We start from the raw sequence: 9,349 nt of genomic DNA on the forward strand, positions 1-9,349 counted from the left end.
CTCTCTCTCTCTCTCTCTCTCTCTCTCTCTCCCTCTCTATTTCTCTCTCCCTCTCTCTCTCTTTCTCTCTCTCTCTCTTGTCTTTCCTTCCTCCTCTTAGTCATTCCTTCGTCCTTACTTTTTTTGATATTGTCCTTGCCCCAATATTTTGAAAAATAACCCATCCTAAAAACATAAGACATTATTTGATCGTAGTTTGGGTTTTGGTTATCTAATAATGGAACATGTGGTGGCTATTTAAAAAAGAAAAAAAAATGTTTAAAGGAAATTTGTGTGTTGGTACTATCTCACCAACTACGGACTTGTTTTTCTTTCATTAGTATTACATAACTTACAGGTGTACTCCAGGGATTTAGTACTACTCTTCTAAAAGGTTTGGAATCACAAGAGACCGATTTAAAAAGAAAGTCAAAATCAAAGCAGCAAAGGCCGAGATTTCTTGAGTTTTAGTATCGGTCAACCACCAAAAAACCCTGGCTCCTACATTTCCCATAAAGCCCCTCAATAGTGTCTTTCATTAGAGCCACCTGCCCCCTAAATCAATCCTCTTTAAACGCCACATGCTTTCAGTTATACATTTTAAGCCCCGTACACACTTTGACACAACATCACAAAACCGTTTTCACAGGCTGAGTAGTGAACTGAACTGTGTGTGTAAAATCAGTACAATGCCCTTTTAATTTTGGGCAGATTTGCGTGGGAATAAGGCAAAATTGTCAGAATGTGACCATATTCTATGATCCTGGACCTGATCACAAGTGTATTTGCAAAGACATATGTACACTATAGATATTTTACATATAACTTTATTAGGGAACAGTGTAGTCTGACTTTAGACCCTACTTAAACTCCTTCTTACTTCTAACTTTCACTGTTGTTTATTTACTCTTCTGACTTTTTTGTCACAGAATTTTGTCTAACCGGAAAGTGTTCACACTCTATGGCTCTGACCCTTGACCTCCCACACTGTTTGGTTGCAACATTGGCGTTCTAGCTATTTCAGGTCATTGTGCTGTTTCACCTATTGTAAGTAATTGTTGCTGCTGTGAGCAGTTTTTTTCTTCTTTTTTGTCAATATACAAAAAAAACAGAGATAGATCAAAATAAATTTGTTTTGGTCAGCATAAGACAAAAACAAACTTAACATCTTTCTTCAACGGAACTACTTTTTTTCTCACATATAGTGAAAAAATACATTCAATAGTGATGTACGCTTTTTTTTTCTTCTTAAAATAATATGACTAGATTTGAGGCCACAGAGCAGAAACGAAGCACAGAGAGTTTCAGACAGACAACAACAGTGTCCCTCCATGAAGCTGGGAGACTGAAGAGTGTTGTCTTTTCCCCGAACTCCTCTGATCAACAACGACTCAGTGTTGGAAACACTGGTAACTACCCACAACCTCCTCTGTCTATCTCATCTCTCTCGCTCTCGCTTTCTTTCTATCAAACAACTTTAGTTATATTACTTTCCCATGAGTTCTGTCCTCTCAACTACTTTTCCAACGTCTTTTTTCTCTGTCACACTTTCTCTCTTTGTCACTGCACTCTCACTGCACTCTCAAGCGTTCACTTGCTTCAATTTGGGGCCATGAAGTTGCAGTGCCCCCTGGTGGCAGACTAAAGTCACAACAGAGCTCAAACATAGCCAGTCCTGCTGCTTAATCTTTCTTTTCTTTTTTTCAGTAAATAAACAAGCAGTTGATAGACCCTTCAGTGAACAGAATAAATATCTGGTCATCTGGGTATTCATTTCTTGGAAGATCAGGTGTTTTTTCTAGAAAGTCTAAGAATATGATAATTATCATTCATACAACATCAGAAAAATTATAAGAAATGTTATAAACGAATAATTTGACAGGAAGTAGAGTATATTTCAGAGTGTTTCGTTGTTTTACATTACACTACAGTGTGCAACCCTTTGAGGAAATATGACCAAAAATAAGGCAAAGGAAGGAATTATAAAAGTAAGGAAGGAAATATAATATATGGAATAATAGCATGAGGCCGTGGAAGCATTCTGGCTTGAGCAATATAGAAAATTTTCTGCTGAGATCCAGAAATTCCCATTTTAAGACTCCAAAACCCGCTTTCATCTCTGGTGTGCTTGTGAAACCACATTAAAGCAACCACACCAACAGAAAATACCAACTTCTGTCTCGTCACGAGAAGTATTCCTGTCAGATCATTTTGCTCACTTTTAATTTCTGATGCTTCTCTGAGCGGCTTCTGAAGTTAAATCAAGCACTCCTCGGGCGTAATAGAGACATGTGAAACCACCTGCAGAGCGCTTTTTGGCTCAGGTGTGATTTCCACAAACAGGCAAGATGATTGACATTGGCTGCCAGACAAGAGAACATTTCTCAGTCAGCACATTTGTTCTTAGACTGTAGAAGAGAACAAAATAGAATAGAAGGTATCGGAGGGGGAAAAGAATGGATTAGAATCAAAGTAAAAGTTAAAAAATCACTTGACATTTGGTCTGTGTTTAATTATCCATGACTGAATGCCGCAGACTGTGGGCCTCAGTGAAAGCTACTTTGTCTGACTGAGCTCTGACTGTCTTAATGAAGCTAAAAGAGTCTTAAACAGCTTAACACAGTCTTCAGGTTTCTACTAGTGTAAGGCAATACAGGGAGTGTAATGGTGCACAGAACAACGCTCTGTGTGTGTGTGTGTGTGTGTGTGTGTGTGTGTGCGTGTGTGTGTATGTGTGTGTGTGTGCGTTTGAGTGTGCGTGAGTGCAAGAGAGACCGTGTATGTACTCTACTGTAGGCGAAAGCAGAGACGACATCAGAGTCCATATTAAAGGATAATTACAACGAAACAACAGGAGACTGTTCCCATGAAGACTCTTGGGGGATTATCACTGTTTATTGCTCCTTTACATTGTAGAGGTTCAATGTGTGTATGTGGGTGTGCGCACATGTGTGTGTGTGTGTGTGTGTGTGTGTGTGTGTGTGTGTGGGCGCAACATAAAGTCAGCTGCTCTAAGCAATTGTATGTCTTTGCAGACACTGAGTATGCACCAGTATAGTGTAGTGTGTTGCTGGTCTTAACTCCTGCTGTGCTCCATGCTTGGTGATCATTTGTTGTCCTGAAGTGATTCTTCACTTGAAGTTCAGCTTTTGTAGATTGCACCTATAAATCCACATTTAAGCGGTTAGTTATCCTTCACTAAGTGGCGTCAGAAAACTAACATGATTCATGAACAAAGCTTTTTTCAATTGTTTTCTTTAGCCTATACTTGGTTATTGACATTGCATTCAGTGTTGATTTGTGTAGGCCCAATGTAAATCTTAGTTTTTTAAGTTTATAAATTAAAGTTAAGGGCCTCATTATGGGGAGGGAAGCAACGTGATTTCAAATAACATTCAATTCCTGTGTATCTATAATACGTTATTTGCAGATGATGTATTGAACTGATGAACACATGGAGGCCTGATGTACTGTATGTATGATTGATCAGTCTTGCAAGACAATGGCAACAAATCCAGACGGCAAGTGTTTGACAAACATTTTTTACTAAAAGTTAGTCATCAAACTTGCAACTGGATCACCGAGATCTTTAGAAATCAGTCCCTCAATGTCACAGCTCTGTGCCTGAGCCCTCCCTGTGAGACAAAGCCAGAGTCCCAGTAGAAAATTAGCGCATTTAGCTGTCATCGCTCGGCTCGCTTTACAACCCAACCAGTATTCACACAGAGGGCCCTGGCCTCTTTTCTCTCCCTCCATCCATCCACCCCTCCACCTCCCACGCCCAACCCTCGCTTGCTTGCTTGCTTTCTTTCTTTGAGTAGGAAAGGCGATCCTCTATATAGCTCAGAGATCAAGACAGGAAGGTGTAAACTGCAGATAAATGTGATCAAGTGTCTCTGCTATCACAAGCCCTTCACATTGGAGTGGCTGGCTAGCTGGGTTTAACCCCCCCCCCCCCCCCCCCCCCCCCCCCCCCCCAACCACCAACACAGATTAGCTGCCCCCTATCTGTGCCTCTCAGTGGAAGCAGACAGGTACAGGAGATGAGGAGATGTTCAGTTGTTTTGGACTTGCAGACCTTTCAGATCTATACTTACTGAGAACCTATCATTTCACCTCATATAGACCCATCTGTCTCAAAGCCATTTTCAGGGCCCGCTGGATAATTTAGGCAACAAACCAGAAACACCTTAATGAGATGAATACAGAGAGGTGCCATTATATTCATTAGCAAAGGGAACTAAATGTTTGTGACTGTTATTGTCCCTGTGCAACAATTAAACTTGTATTCATTGATTTTGTTTGGCAATCTACAGGCAGCACAACAAGCTGCAAACACATTAAGTTCACATTAAGTTGATATGTTAACAAACATCAAGCAGACATGTAGTAACATTAGCATTTGTTTATGTGCCCTTCCTGTTTCCGTTTCCACCTGTTTTTTTCCGCAGCCACTATGTTCACCAGCATATTCCAAACTTTATCACTTTGGTGCTGGCAGGGTTCAACAATAATGGTTGCACGAATGCCCGAGGGCAAATAAAATGCCATGTCGGGCAAGTACATACAGTATAAAAACACAGGCAAGTGGGTTTAAGTCCGCTCCGCTGAACTTAAGCAAACAGACATCTGCTTTCTCTTCCCCTCTGAATGTGAGCAACTGGAACAGTGATATGACGTCATCAGTCCCAAAGTCATGACAACCAAATAAACGTCGCGAGTAACAGTGTGAGTAACAGTTACAGAATTTTCTTCTCAGGCAGAGGTACAAGGGCTGGGAATCACCAGACGCCTCCCGATGCCATATCATCACAATAGTTATGCCATGATATACTAAAAAGTATCAATATACTGCAATTTATTACCTTTTTTTACAACTTCTAATTTTTCCCAATTATAAATCATGTCCCCAAAAAGAAACTTTGTCAACATTTTGTCACATTATTATTCAATTTTTGTATTATGTTTAGTAATGACAGAAGTAGTGGTCACAGTGAGGGAAAATGTACATTACAAAATACGCTATCGTGGAAAATAAACACAGAAGAATTGACACCATTTTGCTTCTTGGTGACAGTCTTAAGTCAATTGTGTCACAGTTGGTGGAGTAACACTGCTTATAATAGATTATAAACTGTGATTTGCAATACCGCTCTGTGTTTACGATTCTACTATTACTTCAAACTCTTTCTTAAGTGAGAGCAGAGTGACTCACCTAATCTGCCGGTCAGCAGATCGGGAACAGTTGAAGGTTAGAACCCTTGAGTCTTCATTTACCGGCCGCACATCTCTGTGTCATATCTGCAATGTTTCCCATTGTTGTTTATTAAGATAGCTGCTATTAGAAATACTGCAGTTTAATCAACAGCACAAAGTCCAGGAAAAGAACATTATTCTCTTGGAGGCAAGCATCACATTGGTTCAAATCTAGAGTGCATTTCATTATTTTTAAAGATCATTTGCATGGTGATGGAAGCTAATTATATAAATCCAGACACAGTGTTAAGTGTGGTTAAGTGTAGTTAAGTGACAACTGAACACTGCCTATTGTGTGCCTATAAGACAATTAGCAAAGTTTAAGGAAAAGGAAACCATTCTCTATAAAAATATGGTGCACCACTGGATGGGCTACGCGTTCCCCTTCTCTTACTGTGCCTCATGTAAAGTTACCATAAAACCAACCATCCTGCTATAGGAAACCCCCTCTTACGTAGGCTGGGAGATGTGTTTGACTTGGTCAATGTTAGTTTTTATTTCATGTTGAAACAGTATTTCCCATCCTCCTTTTGATTCATAGACAAGTCATTCCCTCTGAACTACTCAGTCTCTTTCATTCAATTAGTATTGACGTTTTCACTATTCCTTATACTCAACTTCTGAAATGTGTTCCAACAACCCTAACGTACATGCACTTTGACATTCTCACAAATAGTCAGTAAAAGATTACAGAGGCAGGTATTTTGCCCACTGACAAGAAAAGGTGAAAACAGGTGAGAACATGTACGAGAACTGACTTAATGTAACAAGTAAATTGTTTAGGTATTTTTGCCATCTGTCCTTCCATCAAAATCTGCATAGTTCTGCCATTAAATAAGTGACAGGGTCATGTATAAGCTGAATGAAAGGCCTGTTGGGTGAAAAACAGATGGACAGTCTTCCACCAATTTACTTCTTCCAGAGGTATGAATATACTTTACATCTGAGTATAAACTGCACTATTGACACCTCTTTTCTTCCACTTTCCCTTCTTTTCTCCGTCTCGGTCTCGCTCTCTTCTCGTCAGTTCACGTGTCTGATAAACCATTCATGCCTCCAAGGACGTTTTTCCCATCTGAGCGTCCAACCAGTGAAATTAAACACTCAACACATAATAGAGTCGGTTCCTATCGTCTCAGCACAGAGAGACCCAGAACCCACATCTGCTGCGAATACCCCAGACAATAAACAATTCACTCTTCATGTTCAAATCTCATTTTTCGGTCAAAGTCTTGACAATAAAAAGAAATAAATTATGTCGCCTCTGAAGGGGCCGCCTTAGCCATCCTAAAGACGGAAGGAAAAGTTTTTCTCAGAGTTTTTTCACGGCGAGCAGATTCCTCTGAGTTAGCCATTATCTCAGGGAGGAAGTTAATTAAAGTGGCCCGGTCTGAATCAATGGGGGAATTTGCTGCCGCGCAACGGACAGACCGACGGACTGACGGGAAGAGCGGAGTGACGGCCATGACACCACTTCAGAAGAAAAGATTAGCCCAGAGACAAAACTCTCGGCTCTGATCAGCCCTACAGTGTGGCTCTCCTCCTGGATTACTCCTCTCCCACCCCTCCCTTTTCTCCTTTCTTTTTCTATCTATCCCTCGCTATCCATCCATCCACGCCTCTCCCATCCTCCATGCCCAAAAGAACTTCAGGGGGCTTGTCTTCAAAGCTCTTCCCCTCCTTCCATCCCTGTAATTCCTCACATCATTACCAAGTTTCCGAAACTTAATTTTAGCAATTACACATGCAATTAATTAATAAATGTGCTGTCATTACAGCCCCTTGTGTGATCTGAGCCCCATGAATGGGAGGTTGAAATAAAGTGGTCAAATGAACTGGGATGGCTTCAGAGAGAGACAGAGGGAGGGAGGGATAGAGGGAATGAGATTGTTATTAAGGGATTGCGGAGTTAATCGTTTGAGGGGCTGCTGTTCTATCAGAGGCAGAAGTCTGCAGGGAGAGTGAACGAGAGACAGACTGAAAAAAAGATAGGGGACAGACAGAATGAAAGTGAGACAGGCGAGAAATGAGTGGAGAAAAAGAGCAGGCGAGGAAGAGACGGAAGAAAGACTGGATGATGAGGATGGAGAGGGAAGAAAATAGACCAGAAGAAACAGGAACAAAAGAAAAACTGGAGAGGAAAAGACGGCAACATAAGACAATAAGGGGAAAGGAAAGAGAAAGGAGGGTGGGTGAGAGCTCTATAGAGCTTGCTCAGTTTAGTCAGCCGGATTATTAATGAGATCAGGGAGTTCTTAAGTCACTACAGCAGCGTGAGCAGCAACGCAAAGGCAAAACACACTCACACACTTAATGTATATAACACACTTTTAATAATGCAGCACTGTCTTGCTAGTCTTTGAGATATGAGTTATTTGAACATCAAGAGAAAAAGATTGAAAAGGTGAATAAAGAAAAGTTACATCATATTGATCGATATTGATGCAAGCTTAACTTAAATTCCCATCTTTTTTTATTTCTTTAGTAGAACATTCTTTGATTTGAACCTTCAATAAAAAGTGTTTTTTTTTTCTGTAAAAGGAATAAAATACTGAGAAAAAGTGCTGACAAATTCATCAAGTTACAAATTTGAGGGAGAAAAAGTGCCCTAATTTCAAAAATAAATCCACTGACAAACATGAAACTGTATAATTCTTTTCCTTGTTCATTGATACAACAGCAGTTTCCTGGCTCAGGGAGCTGGCTCATTTATCACTCCACTGTGTTGACGGGAATCACACCTGATATGAGGAACCAGATCAAATGACAGGTGTGTGTTGGACTGGTGTGTGTGCGTGCGTGCGAGTGTGTGTGTGTTTGTTTTGTTTGAATATCAGATGTGCAGTATGAGAGTCTCACAGATCAGAAGCGGTGATGGAGGTTATGTAATAGCATGACGTGACTCGTGGAAACCTTTTAGACCGAGACGTTCACTGAGCTGCCACGAGCTTTCCATGGTCCGAGTGTGACCACATTTGTCAAAAGAAACTAACAGATCCAAGTGCGGGTGGATTTAATACCATCATAATACTGCTATTTCATGTGGGCTTTTTCTGTACACACTGCATCTATGGCATGTCTGTCCCTCCTGGGAGATGGAGCCATCCTTAGTTTCTCCTCCTAAGGTCCGAATCGAGAGGACTGACGTTGTCGTCTGCTGGACAGATTGGGAAGCCCCTTGTAGGCAAATCTGTGATCTGTGAATTTGGGTAATAAACACTGACCTGACTTGAAATCATGTTAACATATACAAAGTCAAGGGACTATAATCTTAAAAGGGTCCATTTTAAAGCTTGTTTTTGTTGCATTTTTATTTCCACAATAAGCTAATTTTGTGATGTAAGTCTACTTAGTATGAACGATGTTGTAAAGACTGTTGCTGAGAAGGCACCAGTGTCTATTGAATCCAGGTTTGGATATTGACATAAAGTAAGTAATGGAAAGACATAAGTAAGAGACACTGAAAGTAGTAAAAGTCACTGACATTGTGAAAAATCTCTACAGCAAAGCCAAAAAGGAAAACTAGTACAGAAACAAAACGTCGTTGGCCCCACCAACATCCATGCAACGGTCATTCACTTCGCCTGTGATCCCATTATTTTACCAAACTTGTGCACGGGCAGCAATAATAATTTCACAATGACAAATTAATGTTTAAAGACAACAAATGTTCCCTTGGATAACATTACACCTGTTGCGTTTAGGCCGTGTCCAAATCCACTTTTGCTAGTTTGATGGCAGAAAAAAGGGTCTGTGCCCCAGTCGCATGTTTCAAAAGGGCTGTACTTAGTGTCTTCATTAATTCATGGGTGTGTTTTGGGTTAACATGCAATAAACCAATCAGAGTCTCATCTCCCATTCCCTTTAAACCCAGGTGCATTTGTACTGTACCTTGATGCTTTGCTATTATGATGGTGGTCATATTTTTATTTGTAATATTTTGCATGTTTGTGTGCTGCTTCGTTTCCCTGTGTGTGTGTGTGTGTGTGTGTGTGTGTGTGTGTGTGTGTGTGCACGCTGTGCATAGACTTATACACAGTTTACTAATTCACTGTTAAAATAAAAATGAAATGCTGCATTATGGACTTTAGACCAGTTGCCTTAAGATAGCAAT

General features: G+C 40.5%; 1 long non-coding RNA gene across 1 annotated transcript in view; it reads left to right on the forward strand.

Moving 5' to 3' along the window:
* LOC117950542 overlaps positions 1-8,751 on the forward strand; it is a 10,475-nt gene extending 1,724 nt beyond the window's left edge. The window contains exons 2-3 of the long non-coding RNA XR_004657934.1: positions 5,487-5,490; positions 8,740-8,751. This is a non-coding gene — a long non-coding RNA (uncharacterized LOC117950542). The remainder of the gene's footprint in view (positions 1-5,486; positions 5,491-8,739) is intronic.
* Positions 8,752-9,349: the final 598 nt, after the last annotated feature.

Source organism: Etheostoma cragini, chromosome 9 (assembly GCF_013103735.1).
Source record: "Etheostoma cragini isolate CJK2018 chromosome 9, CSU_Ecrag_1.0, whole genome shotgun sequence".
In the NCBI taxonomy this organism is placed as follows: Eukaryota; Metazoa; Chordata; class Actinopteri; order Perciformes; family Percidae; genus Etheostoma; species Etheostoma cragini.